Raw genomic sequence first — 22835 nt, 5'->3', positions numbered from 1 at the left:
CGCAACGGGCTATGATCGGGAACGATCGATTTCTCTTTTTTTTTTTTTTTGTCGAGCATTTCGATAAAATTTCCACGTGAAATTCCCTTATACACGGGAGATGTATTCATCTTGTTCGGTTCGATGCGGTTCAGCCGACCGTAATTCAAAGTATTAATTATTCACGAGAAGTATTGTATTGGAGAAGAAGAAAAAGGAAATTCGGATAACGCTTTTATTCAGTTTCACGGGAGGAAAAGCCGTGAAGCTAATCGTGACCGTTAAATTTACGAGAAAAGGAATCTTTCGCCTGGAAGAAGATTCACTTACCATGCGCGAAGAATATGGTCTCCCGACGAATTCACCGGTTCATCCATCCGGGGTGGAGGAAACGAGAGCGGATTACATCTTTCGAGAGAGTATCGAAGGCGTCGTCTCTCGTTTCTTCAGCCCCCACGGCTGATAGTTACACCAGGAGGCGGCCCCGATGTACCTGCCAACAAACGACCAGCGGATGATTTAGCACATATTCCGAGCCGAGGCTCGTTCGCGTCTCGATCGCCTTTTACCACGCTGTACACCAACGTCCAACCGTGATTGTTTTATAATTAAGCCGTTACTGGATACAAGGCACGGGCGAGCGCGAGCAGGCGCGGGAGGCGGTTGGTGATTAATTGTTTTCGAATTGAAAACCTATAGCTGTGCCGTCTTAATTTCATCGTGGCCTAGAATACGAGAACACGTGGAACTTTTATATAGGCGTAATTACTCGGCCGGTTCGTTCCTCTCCTCCCCGCCCCAATGCTAAAAAACTAATGAATAACAAACACCGACCAGAAACCAGTCCTCCAGTATCCTTTTGTGTACACGCATCGTAAACATGATGATGATGGAGGGAGAGGAGGACGGGGAAAAGAAAAAAGAAAAACGGAAATCACGGTTACTTTCAAATTATCGACTCTTTATGCCCGATCCCCTTGCACAAAAGAATGATTTTACGCCGAATTTACGCGTACGTTTCAATGGAATCACTTTGTAGATACAATATAGAGAGAATACTCTTTCCAAGAGTTTGTGTTTCGATTATTTTAATTAGAAATTCGAGGGATCGAGTTCTTTTCGAAACGACGATGATTTCTTTTTCTTTTTTTTTTTTCAAACGGCCGCTAAGAAGAGTTGGAAGAAGATCAACGGTAGCTGGATACTATCGATCAATTCGTTGCCCGAGATACTTTCTCTCCCATTGCGAAACGCGAACATTCTTTCTTTCGCACGATTCTCCTCAGAAATTTGCCGTGCGCAAATTCTCCACGCGCAAATCCTCCTCTCGTTCCCCCACGTTGGAAAGTTTCTTGCGTTCACCCCTCGATGGAACACGACGACGAGGAAGACGACTCTTCTTCTCCCTTCCTCCCGCGGCCTCGCTCTCTTTCTCCGCCGGTGGAAAATTCGGCGAGTCTCGAAAGCGCGCCACATTAAACGGAGCAAATAGACGGTGCCGTGCGGCAAAAGGGTGCCGACTGAAAGGCAAACAGTTTAGCTGGAAACAATTGACTGCAGATTGAAGAGAGAGAAGGAGGGGACGGAGAGGAGAGAGAGAGAGAGAGAGAGAGAGAGGGCTCGCGGGAGAGACATCTGACGATCGATGCACGCGTCGCTGCCACGAGAGAGCGAAGTTACATCTGTCCGACGATGAAAATAGATTTTGAGAGAGCCCCGGGTCCGGGGCAGCGGGGGGCCCGCGAGGGAGGGAGTTGTTAAAACACTCGTTTCCAGACCAGGAATTCGTGTTTCTCGTCACAATGCCACGTACACCACGTACGAACGTTCGTTTCCCGCTTTGATCGAGCGTGCTGCTTCCACCATTCGTGGAACGAGCGAGCACGCTCTCCTCCACCCCCTATTTTGCGTAACGTTTCATAAATTGAAAAAATTATCAACGGTATTATACGAGCCGATGCCGATACAAAAGGTTGGGGCGGGGGCGGCGGTTGGCAAATTGCGCGTTCCACGCGTGCCTGCATATTTTATATGGACGAGTTCATTCGTACTTAATGCCTGCCTGGTTCTTTTCGATTCGCGGTTGAAACGCGCGCGCGAAAAAACCCAAACCAAATCGAATCATCGATGTTTCGTTGCCCGGTTTTATTAAACAAAGCCCCTCGACGCGATACAAAAACGCGTCGAGGATTTTCCGTTTCTTTCCACGGCCAGAGGCGACCACTGTTCGAATTTCTCTCGTATTCATATTGTTGAGGGAACACGGGTTCCCTCAACGTGGAGAACGTTGAAAAAGATCGACGAAGAAAGAGGAGAGAGAGAGCGAGATTTTTAAGGATATCGAGGGGGGAGGACAATGGACAATCGTCGGTGAAAAGGAGGAAAACATAGATCGTTGCGGAGAAATTGCAACGCACTATGGGGGGAAGAGGAGCGAAACGGGTGAAACGGTTGATTCCATCCCTCCCCGCGTGTTTTGTCTCGTCCGATCCTTTTAACGTCACTTAAAACAAAAACAGTGTATCGATTTGACCGCTTCTCCCCCTTGGCGAACGCACACTCGACGAGCATGGCCGGGGGGGATGTTGGAAGACAAGTGACACTCGATTCGACCCCGTGTTTCGTTTCTCTTCACGCTCTTCAACCGTCCCCCTCTCCTCCGCTTCTTCCCACCCTCCTTGTGTACCCATGCGATCTCCACCAAAAAAATAGTGTCCGATCGAACGATATCTCTCTCTCTCTCTCTTTCTTAAAAATTCTTCGAAATACGATACGTTTTTAATAATTTGAAATTACGAGGGAACGACGATGATTGCACGAATATTAACGAGAGAATTATATTAAAATAATGGAGCGTATACGCGATACGCGTTATCCATCGTATTAATTCGAAAATGGAGGCCGTTTACGAAGACGTAATCTCGCGGTAAAATAAGCCGCCATGGAACGATTACGTTACCGTGTAGAATTATAGGACGTCGCTTGGGTCGATGAATCTTTAATCCTCTTTAACGCGGCCACGCAATGGGCGAAGAACCGTCCATCGAAATCGAACGGTAATCGGCCGTGAAACGTTAGAGAGAGAGCTGTGTTTTTTTTCTTTTTTTGGATAAAATTCACAACGGGATAAATTCGACGATTACGCATAAAACGCACGGTATCTGGAATCGAGAGCCCTCTTGGAGTCAACCACCAAGACTTAAACTTAAGACTTCTAGACACTCCCCCTTTTTTTCTTGTAAGAAAAAATAATTTTTTCGCTAATTCCACGTCCCTTGCCAACCAAACTTTAATTTCTTCGATTCAAATATTCGTTAAAATATTTTCAAAAGTTATCGTTATCTAAACGATTCGCTTTGATCGTATCCCTCTCGAGGAGGGGGAATAAAATGCCTTAAAGGAAAGAAGATCGATGCATGGATTCCCTTCTCTCTTCCTTTCTTTCCCTTCCACCCGTGGATGACCTCTCCCCCCTCATGACTGTCATCGTCCACCACCTCTATTATAAAGTATAATACCGGACTCGATGTTTCCCAGATTATCGTCGCTCGGCCACGACGCGATACCCTACGCCTCGCGTGTCAATTAGACACGGTATATGAGGTTACAAAGTATGCCAGGTCTTTGCACCGCGCGTACCAGCCTCGTCGAGCCACGACATCGTTTCCGATCGTTAGTTAAAAGTCGGACCGGACGAGAGAACCGATCCCAGCCCGTTTACGAACCGACTTGCGTTATACCCGCGCACTTAACGATCCGTTCACCAAGAGGAAGGAAACAGATATACGATTTCAGCCAGAGGTTCGAATTTCCATGATAAAAATCGGGACGAGACGAAAATTCGCACGAAATTTCTCTCTCTCTCTCTCTCTCTCTCTCTCTCTCGTTCGAGGATCGATCCTGTGTTGTGTTGAACCATGATGGCGAATCGTTACGAGCGTGTCGGTTACGGTAACGCGATAGTACCGTTTCATTTATTCACAATGGACTCGAGATTGAGTCGTCCGCCTCGGGAACCGTGCCCGGGAGCCATTGTTTGTTAAGGATCGAGGTATGCAAATGACGAATTCGGCACCGGTTCCATCTTTATTTTCGATTTCTCTCCTCCTGCTTCCCTTGGACCCCGCTCTATGCGCGGAGCGGTAAATCTCGATCGAGCTGCTCCCTTTTTCTCTTGAAATTGATGGCTCAATTGATCGCCACAGTTGCATAAATTGTGCGCAACAACCGAGTTGTTAGGCGGCCGCCACGATTACGGTTTCGTCGATTAATCCTCCCTCCCTCCCTCCCTCTCTCGTTGGATCCACCTCGATCGCGATACGATCGATCAGGTCGCTCGTTTCGAGAATTCGCGACGACCAGATGTCGTCGATTTTGACGAACGAGAGAGTGAGTACGCGTTTTAATTCGCCTCCTCGGTGGAGGAAGGACGATGGTGGAAAAAGATTGATTAAAAATGGAATGGATATTAATGCATATATTAATATCCATTATATAATATGGAATGTTTGGCCGGGATAAATGATACTGAAAGATAGCCACGGATCGTGGACTTTTGTAACTTTACTCCTTTTCCAGTGGCACGATGAAAATTTACGCGATACCATCGCGAGTTTACTCGCGCGTGGTGCGATTAATGCGGGCAGAAGAGAGGGGGGGGGGGATACCGCGTTTTCGTGTGCTTGATGATTTTAACATGCGGAGGTGTCTCGAAACATTCTCAGGATATCATTAGCCGTATAATTATGCCGTGGCACACTAATGACTCGGGGGCAGATTAGCGATTTCAACGTAGCGCTCGCTATTCCCTGGAAGGCGTCACGAAAGGAAGAATAGAAAAAGGGAGAAAAGAGAAAGAAAGAAAAGGATTGTTTGTTGATTTTGCATAGAAATCGAATTAACGCCTACTTGCTTTGAAGTAAAATACAAGAAAACTCGTCGAACTCCTTTTTTTTTTTTTTTACATCTGGATGAAAATTATAAACGACGACTCGTCGTGAAAAGAGACTCGTAGAAAGTATCACTTTCAACGTTCTCTTGATCTCTACGCCTCCTCTACCACTACTGTTGTGGTCCACGTCTCGCGGCCACGTTCCTTAAAAGGCAGTAAATCACGCGTTTCGCCTTCCTTTTTACCCGAGGCCGCTGATTGTGCCATACATAAAATTACGATAAATTCACAGGGTTTCTCGTGCTGTCGTGGCCCGCGGCGCTCGATTGTTCCCCACGGATGCATAATAGCCGAGGCATCTCGGTGGGTGGTGCCACCGATTGTCAACGAAATGGATCCCGTATTGCGCGGCCCGGCCAAGTAATAGAAGAATAACAAGTGGAATATTTTTGAATTAAATCCGATCGTTTCTCGATTGTTTCTCGATTATATTTCGGACGATCCATTATTAGTATTATGGGGTATAATGGGAATAACAGGAAGTATATTTTTTTCTCCATTACACTCTGCGACCACTTTAACTTTGCGTATTTTTAGATTGCGCAAATTTTTTTTTTTTTTAACTTGCGTATTTTTTAAACACCTTCTCATACCTGAATATATTAATTCCATAAATGTTTGGAAGGGAAGAGATAGAACGAGAAGAGGCGGTAATTGGTTTTACAACTCATTCGTTGTACCGTTCACTACGACGCAATAACGAATTTCAAATAAAAAAAATTACCCGATCCTATTAGAAACTAGAATATTATCTCTCGACATTACGACAATTAGTATCATTATCCAAGTGTTAACACGTACCAGGTATATAATTCTATAAAGAAATATTCAAGAGAAAAGAAAGAAAAAAAATCGATAGTTGGACATTTGAATATCAGAACATAGTAGATAAGGGGCAATTATGTCGAAAATTTTTCGACATGCCGATCAAATAAACGAGTAATTTCGATGTGAGGAAAAAAAGGGAAAAAAAGAAGAAGAAAAAAAGGAAAAGAAACAACCCGATCAAAATGAACCAGTTTCCCCCATGAAGAAAGAAGAAATGGGGAATGCGAGAATATCGCGAACCTGGAAATCCTCGAGCTTCTCTAATTACGCACAAGATGATATCTGCAATTTCTATTCCGCAACGAGTACCGCAAGAGGAAGGAACGGTTGAGAAAGCGGAGCAGCGGTTTATAATTTCGCTATGGAACTAGTTTGATTAATGTTTGGCCGATCGCCGACAGGTCTAAAACGTTGTGCCCGGCCGTGCGATATCTATTAAAACCTGATAGGAATTACGCGCCATTAATTAACCGACTCGCCGAACCTTTTGCAGCAGCGCGGTTTCCAATCATTTTTTTAATCTCGCGTATCTCGGTTAAGTGAGTTGTCGTAATATACACGGGACATTGCGAAACCCTAGATCCGAAGATTGAACACATTTGGCCGGAATAAATTTTCCAAGGTATCAACTGGAGTAGATCTGATCCAATTATACCATTTTTAAGAAAAGTAATTATTGGAAATTATTATATCTCGTTACCGTTTCAAACTCTCTCCAACGCGTATCAAATTTTTCTATTGACATTCGTTATTTCTTTTCTTTCCTTCATTTTTCCAACTATTAACTCGATTATACAACGCTCGAGATAATAATAACGATTGGAAATTGTTACGCTTCGTTGCATATATTTACTCGTGACGAACTTTGACATCTCTTTTCCCGTTTCAGTTATTTTTAATACAACATCGAGTCTATGATTATTATTTCAATGCCACTTGTGGCTTGTTCTTTGTTCTTCTTCTTCTTCTTCTTCCCCTATTATTTTTTCTTAAACCCAGTTACATAATTTTTGTAATAATATTTATCGAAAGTCATTACACCTCGACGGCAACCAACTTTCTCCCCTCATATCAATATAATAACAAATAATTTTTCCCACTTACGATTATTTCTTTCTAAAATCGCACGATTGCCGCGATTGCTCCGTAAAATTCGTTCCGATTTGATTTTTCAAGAATCGCAGCGTAATCGCAGCGTAGAAAGGTTCGATAAACGCGCGATTAGACGCGGAGGACGCGTGAATGAAACGGACGATGGGACCGGTTGTGTGCGAGAGGGTGGCGCGAGATGGACGTCGTTAGGAGCGGCACAATGCTGTTTTGACGGTGTAACAAAAGACAGGCCGGGCCGTGAGCAGACAAATGACCGTGGATCCGAGAACAAATGACAGTGGCTGTCCAAACGTGAACGCGGCCCTTTTGTGAACGCACCTCATTACCGGCTGCTCGAAATTTTTCATATATCCTCACGCCCCCCCTCACGCCCGCCTCGCGTTCAAGAAAAATTGATCGTCGCGCTCGTGCCCGATACCCGATAAAATCGATCCGATAATTCACCGTGTTACAAACGAGGCGGTGCCTCGTCAACCACGGAGCTGCGTGAATCGCGCAGTTTACATTGCAATCGAAGTTATTGCTCGTCGAACGGGATGAAAGACGAGTGGTGTGGTAGAATGCGAGGACGCACCTCTCAGAGTCTCACAAGTCTTTCCTTTTTTTTTTTTTTTTTTTTTTATCATCGGAGGAGAGGGAAGCGGAGCGAGGATATTTGCTTTCTCGATCGCGAGGAAAAAGCGCGAGGCTGTCTGTGAAATCTCAGCCTTATGTTACGAGTCTCGCGAGCAGACGAAGCGCACACGGGGAGGGCAAATAGGCGTCAAATGAAGCGTGCTCGAAGATCAAACGAGCGGGCAAACACGAAACAAGTGACGGGGCGTTAACGCGTGTCCCCGTTGGAAAAACATCGCCGGCCGGTGTGTAATGCCACGCTTTGCCTATGGGATTACCATTTCGACTAATCCCGCCGACTCTGCGTCGCGACTCTACACCGTCAAGAAACGCAAACACACACCAACGTGTAAAATGGAAAACAACCGAGTTGGAGGGTGAAGTAAGAGGATAGGTTTAATCCTCGGCCAAGAGAAATCGTCATCTGCTCGTCGATAATATATATATATATAACACACATATCCCGATCAAAATTAACAACCAATACAGGTGCAAGGATCCAATCGTTCGGATTTCTATTTGCTTATAAAAGATTTCCAACAGACTCGACTCCTGAAAGGATACAACGGATCAGCTCGTTCTTTCTCCTCGACCCTCCTCGACAAACGACTACTGCTGCCTACGCCTGCCTCACTCGCTCAGATACTACCTAAAACGTTAATCGTTCCCTCTCGCCAAGTCCACACACACGTTAATCGTCCTACCTACGCGATCTCGTATCTGCAAATCGTTCTTTTCTTTTTTTTTTTTTCTCTCCTACTCTGAAGGAAGAAAACTCTTCATTCAATTAAACGAACGGACAGAAAGGACGACTGGGAAGAATTCGTATTAATCGGTCGGCGATGATCGGCCAAGTTGGCGCAGCGCACAGGCGCGCGTTACTTGTCGAGTCATCAAACAAAGATGGCCGCCCTGGCGGCGTCGAGTGCCATATTTGTAAAACAAAGAGGGGGAGGCTGGCGGGTCGGCCATTTACATAAATATGTGCAGTTTCTGTGGATTCATCTACATTCATCGGCGCGCAAGCCGATTCCTCCCGGGGATCGTTCCTTCGCTCCGCGTGATTAACTTGTCACGAAACGCTGTAGTCACGTCTCGAGCTATTTATTAGACGGATAAGGATCGCGCCAACCATTCCGCCCCCGAAGAGAAAGAAGTTTTTCGACTCGGCGATATCACGCCACCCCCTTCAGGATCGCGCGCCAACGCGATCTCCTTCCCCCTCCTCCTGTCTAACCCTCGTCCTATCCCGGCTAGAGGCTATTCGATATCCTAAACGGAACCAGATAGAAAGTCGATTCGTTATCTCTCGGATTCTTCACCGAAGCGAACATTTCCGCGATCATATTCTTCTCGTCCTCGGTCATCGCATCTTTCTGCGATTAACCGTTCGACATCCTGTCCAGGAAACGAAGTCTTTTAACCGTCTATCCACGAGGCTATCTATCTATCTGTCTGTCTGTCTGTCTGTCTGTCTGAGAAATGTGGGAAAAATTTCGAGGCGAGGAAGAAGGTATCGACGTAATTTTAATACGTGATTTTATATATTTGATATTACAAACACGAGTTGTCGTTCAAACGGAAGAGGAATACAGGAGGGAGAAGGGTGCGTTGTTAGTATCGTTTCCTTTCTTTCTTTCTTTCTTTTTTTTCGGTATCGCGCGAGTAACGCGGTGGCTTGCCAGAAACGATAATTTAAATAACGACTTCCTCGGCTTCCTCGCATTCAATTACTGAATAATTGGCGGGGAGGGGGAGGGAGGGGAGGTCGAAAGGGCTCTCGAGGAACGCGCGTCCCCCCTTCGCCCTGATTCCCTCTCCCGGATTCGCTCTCCCCGATCCTCGGCCATTTCGCAGCCGAGAGGTGACGAGCGTGACTTATCTCCCGCAAATTATAATCCAATTTGCGATTATCGTGGTGGCCATCGCGGCCTCGCTCGCCTTTGGGCCTTCCCCGAACCACCAGATGGACGAGTCACCTCTGGCTGATTAGTAAGGGATAATTAAACCGCGTAGCTGACACGACTCGATCCACTTTTCGTTTCGTGTGACAACACGGCATGCGATGTTACGCGTGCGTGCTCCGTATCTCGCCAGCCTCGCGCCGAAACTCTTCCAACTTTTCCTCCAAGCGATTAGACGCTTGCCAATTTCGTCGAAAATTGTTTCGCAAGGGAACGAGAGAGAAGCAATGAAATATTCGTGTAGAATAAAATTCGAAATAAGCTAGACTTCAACTATATACAAGTACAAGCTTATTGGCGCTTAATTAGATCAGAGAATTGACGGCAAAATTCGAACGTTTCCAATTCTAAGCGTAAATATCGTCTCGTAAATTCATCATCGTGGAACGAAGCTGTGCAGATCGAGCGTAACCAAGAAGCGCTGTTCCTTTTTTTTCTTCTTTTCTTTTCTTTCTTCCAATATAGGCTCGCGCGGTTCGATGATTAAGCTCGCAGTCACACACTCGAGGATGGATTCGCATTTCTCGCATACTTGGCGATCCATCTGTCAAACGGGGGAGGGGAGGGGAGGGAGAGCGGTGGCCGGTCGTTGCGTCCGCACGAAATCGCGGATGACACGCGGCGTCAAAGCGGAAAGCCGCGTAACTAGCCGGGAACGACAGGTGGCAGCACACAGCTCCGCGCTGTGCGAATTTCCTGCTTCTCATCCCGCGAAATTGCGAACACGCGTTGCGAACCACGGTGAAATCCATTGGCCGATCAAACGCGACCGATCGAAGAAATCGCGGGGATCGAATCGAGATTCCAACTGCTTTTTTCCATCTGCAATTAGAGGACGTCGTCGTTGTTCCCTAAATACGGTACAGCAGAATCCGCATTCTCGATGTTAATGTTAGTTATGTTAGTCGATGACAAGGTAACACGATAATCAACGCATTCCTATCGTCGTCGTCGTCGTTTGAGATATGACGCAAATTGAGAAATTTATTCCTCCCTGTTCCAACCCAATAGTAAGCTTAAGTTTTAAAAAATGAAGAGGAGGACAGGTGTTGGTGGACGTCGCGTTGCGTTAATTGGAGTAATAACGAAATTGAATCGTTCCCATCTCTTCACTTTCCATCGAGATTAAAACGTTTAACGAGATCTCGATAATTCGACTGTTAAGAAAATCGCGCCTCGTTCGAAATCGTGTCACATCCCCGAGGATGTGAAAAAGGAGTCGAATTCTTGCTTCGAATTATCCAAGGATCGTTTGATTTCTCCTCTCGCGAACAGTAACGCACAAAAGGGACGGATACTTTCACGATCTTTCCTTCCTTCGCTCGAATATCCTTAATTATCTATCAAATACTTACTTGCTCGTAATTAATTTAACACGCCTCGATACCCGACGAGCTCGTATCTCGAGCTACACGTGTTACTACTCGTGTCCAAAGACTCGCATTTAGATAGATTATCGGAGGGGACGTGTAACGAAGTAACCGGTGTAGTTCTTTATCTGCCTCTCTCGACGGGGCAAAGTGAATATTTTTTTTTTTTTTATCGAGGGAACGAGGTCCAAGAACGGAGATAGAGGGAGGGAGAGCGCTAAAAAGCGCGATGGTTAACAGCAAACGAGGAGAAAGGGCAGCAAACCGCTATTAACGGCGGGCAGGCGAGCGGATGGTCCGCGGCTCCTAACAAAAAGGGCCACTTCCGAAGGCTGCAACGTCACATCCGCCATCGAAAATAGCCACGGGCCCCTAATTTACGGAGAAAAGCGAGGTTTTCGACCGAGGAAAAGATTCCACACGGCGATAAAACTCCTGTTGCACCGAACACGACCGAATGCTTCGTGACTCGCTTTACGTATACTCGGTTATGGTGTGCTCTTTATATATGGTATGGGCAGCAGTGTAAGTATTTTTTAATCGCGCGGTGGGAAACACGGTATTTCTTCCAGTTCGAGTTGAGGAGAGATCGGTAATACGATCGGTAGAGATCGAAGAGAGCAACCGAGACAGTGCGGCGATGTAAATCCCCTCGCTCGCGTTCAAAGTCGACTAAAAAGCGTTATTAATCCATCGGGATCGTTCAAAACCGGTTTTATCGTTTTGTCCAATCGAAATTTCTGTGGATACACGGTATCCTCGCACGGAGGAGATTGTTCCGTAAGAATGTGGAACAAGCGTGAAAATTATTACGTATTTTTATTACGTCGTATTTTCTTCTTTCTTTCTTCTTTTTTTTTTTTTTTTTTTTATCGGATATCGATCAAGTTACCACGATCGATATAGGAGTGTCTCAATCATCGTTTCGAACGAATTTCGGAAACGTTCGGTTTTTGCCGACGACTTTCTTTCGAATCAACCTGCGATACCTTTCCAGTTTTTGTTTGCGAGATATTTTGTCGATTTTGATGACTCAGATCAATAATACAGCTCCAAGAATTAAATGTATATAATATATTCTCAGCGCTCTCGTCTCGCTTCATTTAACTTGAATCGCGTCCTATAACTTGACAAATGTTGCTCAACCTTTCTTATTCCTTTCTTATTTCTGTTTTTCTTTTTCTATTGATCTCTAGAATAGATCCTCCGAAATAATAATTTTCCACCAATATATCAAATTATACCTTATTAATAACTTCTCGAGTGGTATTGGCGATAAATTGGCACATGGGAGAAATTCGATCTTACTCGATCCAAGATACGACACAACCTGCTCACCACAGCACAAACGTAGCGCAGCAGTCGAGTCGAGCGCATTTTTTTTTATGATTGATCGATCTATTAATCGATAACAAGTGTCACTTAAACTCCCGTATAATTACGTGCTGCACCGAAATTCCATATAGCTACCGTTAAGAAAACGATAGTTAACGCAGTTTCTCTCAAATCAGTTAATTCCTTTGCCACTGTATGGAGGCAAACTGTACAAATACGACTCGAACTTACCATGCCACCATTTAAATCGCGATAAAACACTCGTACCACTGGAAAATCATCAATGCGGAAAGGAGAAAAAAAAAAAAAAAACTAGGAAGAAAAACAAGCATACGCGAACAATAGGGGCCGAGGAGTAATTTCGTTCTCGCGTTACGCAAAAGCCTACCGCTAATTTCGCCACGAGACGGCCAAGATACGAGCCCTCTGCCCACCTCTGACTGTTCTAATTACGCAGGAAATGGAAAAGCGACGAACGTATGCTCCCACCGTATCGATATATATATACACACACACACACACACACACACACACCGTGTTCTCGCCGAATGGAAAAAGATAGTTTCGCGAAATGTTGCATTGCGATAATAATTGGGCTACGATCAAACGTTGCGGGCCACGTAGGAGCAGGCAGCTCGAGCGCGTGGGTATCGTTTAAATCGCGATTTCCTCTCTCTCTCTCTCTCTCTGTTTCCTGTTGGAGCGCGCGGAGGGGAGAATTTTTCGTGTAATAGCACGGTGTAATTACCGGCGGACAAAGTAGCGATAATTACACCCGTGTTTTTAGATACGGTAGCCGTGTATGCGATCCGCGTTACGGATGGATTTATGGAGTGGATTCAACCCGAGCGAGGAAAAGTCGTATACGACACGAACGTGATTTTTGGAGAAGAGAGAGAAAGAGAGAGAGAGAGAGAGAGAGATGGTTGAATCTTGCAAAGAGAATGAAAATGGTAATTCTTAGAAGAAAAATCGTCGTTGGAAATAGCAGAGTGGTCGTGTTATTATTGTTATTATTATTATTATTATTATTTCGCCGGTTGGCTGGCGATGGCCAGCATTGGCGCGATCGATACAATCGATCGAAAAAAACGGGTCACTTTCTAGGTAATCGAGAAACCGGTTGTATTGCAAAAATATCTAAAAATCGATCTGGTGGGTAGACGCGTTCGGTAAACGCGTACCCGAAGAATTCGTGTCGTGAGGATTGATATCGTGCGAGCTCTATTCGCGCGAATAATTACGAGTTTCCAGCGCGGAAAGGAGCGCCCCAGTGAACGATGAAGCCATGGATTGAGAAATGAAGAAAGAGGATGAGATCGCCGTGAGATCGTTGACTTTTCGAAAGCATTCTAACCAATGATTAACGCACGAATACACATCGAAACACGCTCGCGACGAACTGCTCTCGGGGCGAGAAATTAATCTCGTGGTGAAGATAACTGGAGATTAATTGGTTCGTACCACACCTCTTCGATCTCTTGTCCCGCTGCTCGATCGATCGAATGCGATGTGCCGATTGACTCGTCTAAAAATCATCGACGAAAGCGAGTAAACCCAAAAATGAGTTGTGCATGCAAAATCTACGACGACTGTGTTTCGAGGAATACAGTGGGATCGATGGGACGGGCAGATAATTTCACGAAAATTTTTCTTTTGGCCGGGCGTGTGTTATCGTTGAATCGAAATTCGCTCTTCTTCTCTTCCATTAAGCTTCTTTGCGCGCAACAAAGCGAAAATGTCGTTTACGACGAGTGGAAAAAGTGGAATACGACTTACTGCGGAATGTATTCGAGCGATAAAAGTAAGGTCTGCCGATGCAAATGCGCGGCCTTAATGTTTCGTCAAGGTGCAAGGTGTGCGAAACAAAGGTGGTGTTAATGACACTGTATCTGCATGCAACGTTGTCAACGTCGATCTCAAACGTCTTAACAAGGGGTGGGTCGTATTGCGCGAGTCGTAATTATCCGGCCGAAGCAGTGTGCGGCAGTAGTAACACGTCGACGTTAAACACCAAACGTTTCGATCTTTTCGTCCGATACGTTTATTACATTCCCACGACTCGCTACGTACGTGTGCTTTTACACATATTTCCACGCGAAAAAAAGCTTCCAATTCGTTCTCTTTAATGATAATTCACGGCATTCGTGACTTTTCTACCGTGCTACCGTTTTTCTCTTCTTTCCTTTTCTTTTTTTATATCTCACAATATTAACGAAATTTGCACGAATCTTAACCTAATCCCATTTCCATTTACGCGTACACCTTTACCTAATATTTCTAAAAGTAAAAACTTGGGATTACGATCGATGGTCTTCTTTAGATGTTGCCTCGATCGATATCCTCGTTTACATCTATATTTTCGAAAAGAAGGAAAGAATCGTCTCTCTGATATCTCCATATAATCGTTTTGTTACACCGAGATATTAAAAAAAAAAACAAAATTTCCACCAACGAAATATCGTTCCTCGACTATCCTCCGTTGAGGAAGCTAAAGTCGAGGAAGGGAGAGAAACAAAATGGAATCACGAGGAGAAGGAAAAGCGAAAGGGAGAGAGAGAGAGAGAGAGAGAGCTATCGGCAATTTATGCGCCCCTCCCCCTCGGTAATCGAGTTTCCCTGAAACGCAAGGTTGACTCCTTTGTGGGGTGCGTAATAAATTCCTCGACGACGTCTAGGCAAATTACGCGGCGTGGATGTATTACTATTTAACGCGTCGTACGGGGAGGGAGGGGCGCGATAACGCATCTGAAACGGGAAAACATTGTTGTTAATATTTTTATTATCGACAAAATATTTGGCCTGGAAATGTGAACCGAGGAGGAGGTTGCCTCGTTTTAATATACGCGAAACGACGGCGCGGCTTTTGGGGCGTATTCCGGTCGGAGGAAAATCGAGATAGCGAGCTTATTAAATTTGACACTCGAAGAAGCCGGAACATTGAAAAGGGGGGCCAAAGGAGGAGCGACGCGTGTGCTACCCGCGTCTAACCAAAGCGTGGACGTGTCCTAGGGGGATTCGTTAATTTCGCTCAGGACACGAGGCTGCGTGAAAATATAGTGTGCGGCGATAAGACAGTGCACAATTCCCCTGGGAAAAGAGATTCCTTTTTCGAGTCGAAACGAGAATCGAAGGCGATATCGAGATTTTTATCGGTGTTGTTGATGCGCGAAGAAACACCGATTTGATCGATCAAAATTATTATCGTTATTACATCGAGTGACGTCTCCTCCTTTCTTCCAATTTTCGAATATAATATAAAACCGGGATCTTTGCCAGAAGATACTTTGGCAACTGAAAAAAATAATTGAAAAAGAAAAAAGATAGAAAATAAGATTTTTCGGCTCGAATCGTGTCTTCGAAATCGAGAGTTAAGATTTTTTGGGCAGAGGGGAGGAGACGAGACGAGTCTTCTTTCTCGAAGACATCCGATGATCTCGTTGACGGCGAAGGGGAAGGCCGGCCCGTTCCCGAAGAAGTATCCTCGAGATCGGTTAAAATTGGAAAGGTCCTCGCGTGGGGTCAATTCATTGTTGAAGAGGCTATTCTTGACGCGAAATTGCCTGAAATTGGTTTACACGGACACGGCCACGGCACGTCAGAAATTGATTCGCACTCTCTCTCTCTCTCTCTCCCTCCCTTCTCTCTGGGCCCACCCTACGAGATACTGAATGCGTTTAATTTTTCTGCTCGGCTACGTTTATTCCCTGTAGACCGTCCTCTCTATTCTCCGCCTCGATGACAAAGAGGAGAAGAGAAGAATGTATGAAAAAAAGAAAAAGAGAAATACGCTCGACTTAAAAGAGGACGTTCAATCAAAGACGTGTTTCTATACGATACGAACGAACGAATTTAGAAATGATAATAACCTCGAAAAGATGGATAATAAATCCAACGAGCTGGCCGCGTCGTCGAATTTTCACAGGGCTTGCAATTTCCTCGTTTATACTCTCTCCTTCTTTCCCCCCTGCCCAAGAAGAAGAAACAGAAGAAGCTCGCTCGAACGGACCGATTTCGGGGGTGACTCGTCGTAATGTCTTTAATTCACCAGTCGTCGAAGACGCCTCTGCTTTCGTCTCCGGATCGAGTTATCGTGGGGAATGAGAAAAATTAATAAAATGAATCAACAGACAGAGAGAGAGAGAGAAGAGAGAGAACGCCGTGGGGGGCCTCCGGTGTCTGCCGGGGAAGAAATTAGCTAAACGGATTCTTCTTTCTCAGACGTGGCTCCGCTGCTCTCTCCACGTTCGTTCGTTAATTCGAAATCGCTTCTAATCACCGTTAAATAATTGCCCGTCGAAATTCCCGATTCTCCTCTCCTCCCCTCTCCATTTTCGTAATAACACCACGCGCATAATAAATCAATCCTTGATTAACTCGCACTCCGAGTTTGCGCAAAATCGATAACGGCATCGCGGGTCGAAAATTAATATGTCCGCCGTTTTTCACCAAGACATTTCTGGAGACGTTCCATCTCGTTTCATTAATATACCCCGTTAATACTCTTCCCGGGTGAATAAGCCTTTGGAAAGTCCCGCGCGAGCCTTCGTTATTAGCTAGGATAATTAACGTCCCCTCCCCTCCCTCTTTCCCCCACACCACGTCTCCGTTAGCAATCGTTAGCATCTAACAACTTGGAATTTCGGTTCCCGCCGCGTAGATTATAGCGACAATTAGGCAGCGACACCTACACCGTCACGAGTACCTCTTCTACGAGTTTTGTTCTTTCCTCGACGATAGGAGATGCAGGACGATAGGAGAAAGATAGATACAGCCTCGAAATCTGGCAACACGCTTTCGTTCGACTTGGAGAGAATCGTTAATACCTTTTTTTTTTTTTTTTTTTGAGTACATCTTTGGACAGGCAAGATTTGGGCGCATTTAGGGATACACGATTCGTTCGTTCGTTCGTATAAAGCAGCGGAAAATGCGTGATATTTGGGCCGCGCGATTGGACGCGAATGTCAGCCGTTCGTTCACACCGGCGAGCCGGGCATTCGGATGATATTTAAGAGAAATAATAACAGGGCGTAAATGCGCTCGATTAGATGTGAAACGATGAGAAGGCGCGGTTTATAATTTGGCCTTCGATCGCGGCTTCCACACCCGGATATTTTAATCGGGTAGGCGTAATTGTACGTAAACGTTGCGCGGAGAAATTCCATTCGAAGATTGAAATAACGATTCATCCTTTTTCTTCCATTCTTCAAATTTCATTTCTTTTCTTCTTCTTTGTTTTTTTTTTTTTTTTTTTCTTCTCTTTTCGATCCCTTCTTCCGAGTAACACGACTCTCTCGTTTACCCGGGCTCGTTAAGGGAACACCCGGTATATTAAGGGATAACCGTGACCGGTGATGTAACGCAACACTGTACTCCTGATCCTGATCCTTAAATGAGATGGTATCTCCGGTGTCCTGGACGCGTACATTTAACGCGTACATACCTGGCCGCAAACGCGTTCCACGCACGTATATATGTATATATATATACGGTGCGCGTATTATGCCAGGGCAGGGTATCGAGTAACCCCCACGGTATATAAATTCTTTGTCGCTCGAACGAGCCACGAAAGAGTTATTTCCTATCCGAGCAGGCATCGGGCCTGATGATCCCTTCTGCTTCGTGCTACGCGAAAAGATTCGAGAAAGTAGATACGTAAGAGCGAAAGAGCTTCGTTTCTTTTTCTTTCTTTCGAACGTATTTGGAACGTTTTTTTTTTTTTTTTTAAATTACGCCGCAACGTAATAATATCGATTTTCATCCTCTTCGAGATAACGATCTAGAATAGGCGCGTAACCAAGCCAAGGATAACACGGCGGAATAAAAGGTTTGACATTTCAGGAAGTTGGAGCGTTTGATGGATCGGCCGATTATTTAGGTATTACCGATTCAACCGAGCGATAATAGAAAAGAATTACGGGGAGTTAGAGTTAGGTGACGTTGGAGAGTCGAACGATAGATTTCCAGCAAACGCGGTGTGCAAGCAAGCTGAGCCGAGCAAAGAAAAATAAAGGGATTACGTGTCGCATCGATAAAGAGAGATTTAACTTTTGCGTCACGCGATTCGTGAATTATTTTCGGGTTATAATGGGGACAAATGATGAGCGGGCATGAAAAGGGCTGTCTCAACGTGGCAATCTTTTCGGTCATGGAATTACCGAATAGATTCCCGTCCCGTTACGATTTTTACATTTGAATCTTGACAATGACTGTGAGGACAAGGACGACGACAACGGCGGGCACCACCCCACCCCCGCCGGGGGCTATGAAAACGTTACCCCTATCGCGCGCAATGATATCCCCCTAGTCGGTCACTGGTGCATGAAACAGTTAAGCATCGACAATGTAAGCCAATCAAGGGGTGGATACGCTAAGGGGTGTATCACAGGGCCCGTGGTAATCACTTGGAATTGCGTTAAATTTTTACTCCACCGCCCCGAGGGCCTCGCGTCTTCGCCTTTTGATGCTGGCTAAAGAAGATAGATTTACCCAGCTATCCGTATCCTGTTATACCGTTTTCTCTGAATACTCTTTTGGACTCTTTGGGTTTCGAATGGGTCGCAAATTGAAATTTCCACTCTCTTTGGCTGATTGGTAATCAACAATCTCGATCGATCTTTTCGACAAAATTGGGTATCGTGCATTTTGTGTCGCGTCGATCTATCGCTAGGTTTTCTATCAGCGAGGATAGGATAGTTTGAAAAAGAAGACAAAATGGTTTTTTTTTTTTTTTTTAAAGAACGTTAAATATATAAGAGTCGAATTCGATGGAGTTTTTTTACTGACTCCTTGCTGAATTACGAGCAAGTAAGGAAGGAACTCTGGAGAGGGAAATAATTGTTAAAATAAGGTATATTTTAAAATTGGATAGAAACACATAACGTGTATGATCTGATCACAGAAATTATTTTGTCGGATCCGAACGATCTGAAGATATAAAAATGTGAACAAATCGAGAAAGTAAACCAATTTACTGAAACACTGAATAAACGTAATTACCACGGAATTATTAACGCGCATAATAAATGCTCTAGCGTGTATCATATCACGTTATCGGGCTAGCAACTGAATAGCCAGTCACGAAATACACGTTTATTACACGTTTTCTTGATCCAACAACAACACAAATGTTCGTAATTTTTAACGAGCTCGCCAACACTTTGATTCGTTGCCCGAGCATATTCGTCCAACCCCAAATAATCTCGAATTATTAATCAAAATTATGAAATCCCACAATTCTTCTTCTAATTAAAAAACACAAAATCTAAAGTTTTATCGCTTTGTTTCCGCCGTGATTCCTCCGATCTCAATATATAATATTTTACAAGAACAACACTGCGTAGAATTTTTAATATATTTATAACCTCGAAACACACGGAAAAAAAAAAAAAATACGCGAAGGAATCGTGTCTTCTTCGTTCATTAAGCGTTCGAAAACGGTTCGTGTCCAATTTAAAGTTGTCGTCGCTCTTGGAAGGGATAAAAGGCGGTGCCCGATTGATAATTCGCCGAGTTTACGACTATTTCTGTGCACCCCTCCCTCCCTCCTAGACCGCGAGCTCCGGTTAGATTCCCTTTAGAGTGGCCTGGGCAAAGCCCCATGGGGGTTTCGGGGGAAGAGGGAGGGGATATTACCGGGCAACAAAATAATAACGCGTAGCAGGGAGGCGAAGGGAGGGCGCGGTTGGCGTGGATAGGAAAGGTAGGATAGGACGGAGGTTTAGGGTGCAGCCAGCAAAACACTCACACACACGGCGACTAAAAGGCTTACGGGGTAATTTGCGACGGCTTAAGGCCAGGCCAATCTGATCTATCCCCCGCGTACACGTGAAATCTTATACCCAACGGTGCGGTACGATCCTCGATGTACGGAGAGAGAGAGAGAGAGAGAGAGAGAGAGAACGGAGGTGGACGAAGGAAGAAGAGATGGAAGCGAAAGTCGAGGTTAAGAAACGAAGGGGGTAGGCAGTGGTAGGTTCTTTGAAAAACGATACAGGGTTACCTTCACAATCGTCCTTCCTCCCTTGCTTTCCCTTACTTTTTCTCCCATTTCCTTCACCTTCTCCTCCCTCTCCTCGATTCTTCTACTCGTTCTTCTACTAGTTCTACCTCTCCCTCTCATCCCGAGTTCGCTCCTGAGCTCGGTTGCCTCGCGGTGAACACGAGCCGCGGACTTCACGGGCTGTCGCGCAGAATTTGGCCGGCGAATTTTTTCCCTGGAAATGGTTAATTGAGCGTGCGCCGGTGCAAACGAGAGGTTACCGGGGGCTATTTCCTCTTTTTGCGAGGCGGGCGCGGCCGTCCTCCTTCTCGCTTCGCTAACGCTCCACGGACCTCCTTAAGTTACGCTCCTCTACGCTCGCTACGGGGCCCGCCCGTGTATTAGGAATTAAATCCACCCATCTATCCCCTTCATTCATCCGGCCGGCGAGACGACCGATTTTTATTCTGCAATTCGATACACTCTCTCTCCCTCTCTCCCTATTGTCCAACATTTTGCTCCCTTTTAGAAGCCACGTATATACACACGGGATACACGCGCTCTCGTCCGAAAGAAAGAAAGAACGTCGAAGAAATCGAGATGGATGGGGAGGGGGGGGGAGAGAGGGAGGGAGAGGAGATTCTTCCTCTTCTTTTTTTCTTCTTTCTTTCGGCGTGTCGCGGATCTCCCTGTAACAAGTCGTGGTCGACTTTTTTGCCGGCAAAACAATCACTCCCGATGCGATTCGCAACGGCGTGGAGCGGCCACGGTCCGCCGGAGCCGATCCTCGCGGATCGAAAGACAAGTAAAGATGAATGGCGGTGAAGGAAGGAGGGCGGGGGGGAGGGGGAGGGGGAGGGGAAGGGGGGTAAGAGGAGGGCGGGTGGGTGAAAGAAAAGGGAGGGGGAAGGAGCATATTTCAGAAGCGAAACTTAATTTGCCCCGAAGTGTGCCACGGGACTCGAATCAATTCGAGGGCTCTCGAATCTCGGAGAGGTCTCCGAGCGACGGCGCGTGCCTCGATCGGATGCCATTCAACGTTTCCTCTCTTTCTCCCCGTGCTGATAATTGAGAGACGTCGCGATTGCGGTGCGCTCGTTTCCTTCCCTCGCGAAACTTCTCCCCGCTTTTCTCTCTTATCCTTTCTTCTGTCCTTCGGGTCTTCGAGGCTGCTTCTTATCTTCGAGTTTAAAAAAAAAAAAAAAGATATTCGACCTTTGAGAAACGCGCGGAAAAGTTTTTCCGAGCTTTTTCGAGAGGAAATCGATCGAAGGGATGAAAAAAGAGAGAGAGAGAGAGGACGGTTACGCGCGTACTTTGGAAACTCCGTTTTCGAACGGAATTCCTCGGGCAAATATTGCCCGCCGGATTTCTCGGAGAGGATGCAGAAACAGGAATTAAAAGACGAGCACGAGGCTCCCGCCACTTCCCTGATACCGTCTCGCCGTTCCACGTCACTTTGCCCGAAGAAGAACGAAAAGAGCCCCACGCATAGGTTTAGAATGCGTTAAGAGGTCCTCCATGGTGTTTGCTGGCAAACACCCTTCGTTCTCGCGTTGCCTCGAATGGCGCCCTTGCTACTGCCATTCCACCGACGCATTCGTCGCCGTCGACCCTTTCACTCATGCACACAAACTCTGATTACACATTAATTATTTACCAAGTGATTTCTCGTGTACGGGCCGACCCAAGTTTCTCGAAAACGGGTCATTAAATTAAATGAGACGCCGGATTCTCATCGAGAGCGTGCCCCCTGTACGAACCGCTGCGAATCTGCCTCTTTCACTCAGGAGAGAGAGGAAGAAAAGAAAAAATATTAGAAAAAAATAGAAAGATTCACGGTCGACGAATATCGAGATTAGGGGTAAACAGGCTCTTTTGCTCGATCCATCTCGGAATCCAAGCGGAAACGAAACGTCTCGACACAAGTGTACGAAACGAAAAGATTCGATATAATGATCCATTGCCCGTGAAAAGATGATCGTTAATTGGCCTCTTGGATCATTAGACTGATCCAAGTAAATTGTCTTCGAGAGTTCCGAAACTGACGATATATAAGAAGAGGAGGCGCCACCGCCACCGCCGCCTGAACAGAAAATTATCCTCTTTCGCTCATTTATCTCGGTCGAGTGCAAATATTTTTTCTACGACTCGTTGGAGAATTTTAGTAGTAGCCGCGTTCCGCTTTCGGGGTTGCCCGCGATGACTAACCAACCGGGAGTAATTTTTCCCCGGGAGCAAGCCCGAGGAAAGCCTAAAACAACGGGATTAGTCTGGAGCGGGGGCATCCTCTTTGGAGGATGGAGGCCGAGGCAAGGATTTAATTTCCGAGGATTTTCCCACGGAACGGTCAGGTTGGAGCGGATGCCTCGATGGAGGACCTCGGCAAACACTCGAAATGTCTATGCCTGTGTAGGAAATTATTTGTCGTTCTTCTGCTAGAAGAATCGCTCCTGCCCCGGGAAACAATGTCCTCCTCGAGGTCGTTCAGACATTTTTCGAGTGCGCCTTCCTTCCTTTCATCCTTCATTTCTCTTCTCAATATTTTCATATTTTTCGAACGAAATAATCGCCGATAGAGTTCTCCAATTTGTTAAAAATTTCCTGAAGTGTACGAGTGTATACTAAAGTGATTCAGAGATTTTTTTTTTTTTTTTTTTTTAATAAATTCTAAATTGTCATTGTATAATAAATGAATC

The 22835-nt window shown here is 45.5% G+C and overlaps 1 protein-coding gene and 1 long non-coding RNA gene across 2 annotated transcripts in view; one reads left to right on the top strand and one right to left on the bottom strand.

Moving 5' to 3' along the window:
* The window catches only part of LOC147657862 (uncharacterized), a 76984-nt gene that overhangs the window by 11877 nt on the left and 42272 nt on the right, over nucleotides 1-22835 (bottom strand). Inside the window, exon 2 of the long non-coding RNA XR_015291730.1 lies at nucleotides 310-472. This is a non-coding gene — a long non-coding RNA (uncharacterized LOC147657862). The remainder of the gene's footprint in view (nucleotides 1-309; nucleotides 473-22835) is intronic.
* Optix (optix) overlaps nucleotides 1-22835 on the top strand; it is a 44242-nt gene that overhangs the window by 13777 nt on the left and 7630 nt on the right. The window lies entirely within an intron of this gene.

Source organism: Apis florea, unplaced genomic scaffold (assembly GCF_048593485.1).
Source record: "Apis florea isolate Af1SG1 unplaced genomic scaffold, ASM4859348v1 contig_2495_pilon, whole genome shotgun sequence".
Taxonomy (NCBI): domain Eukaryota; kingdom Metazoa; phylum Arthropoda; class Insecta; order Hymenoptera; family Apidae; genus Apis; species Apis florea.
This window is presented reverse-complemented; position numbering and strand designations above follow the sequence as displayed.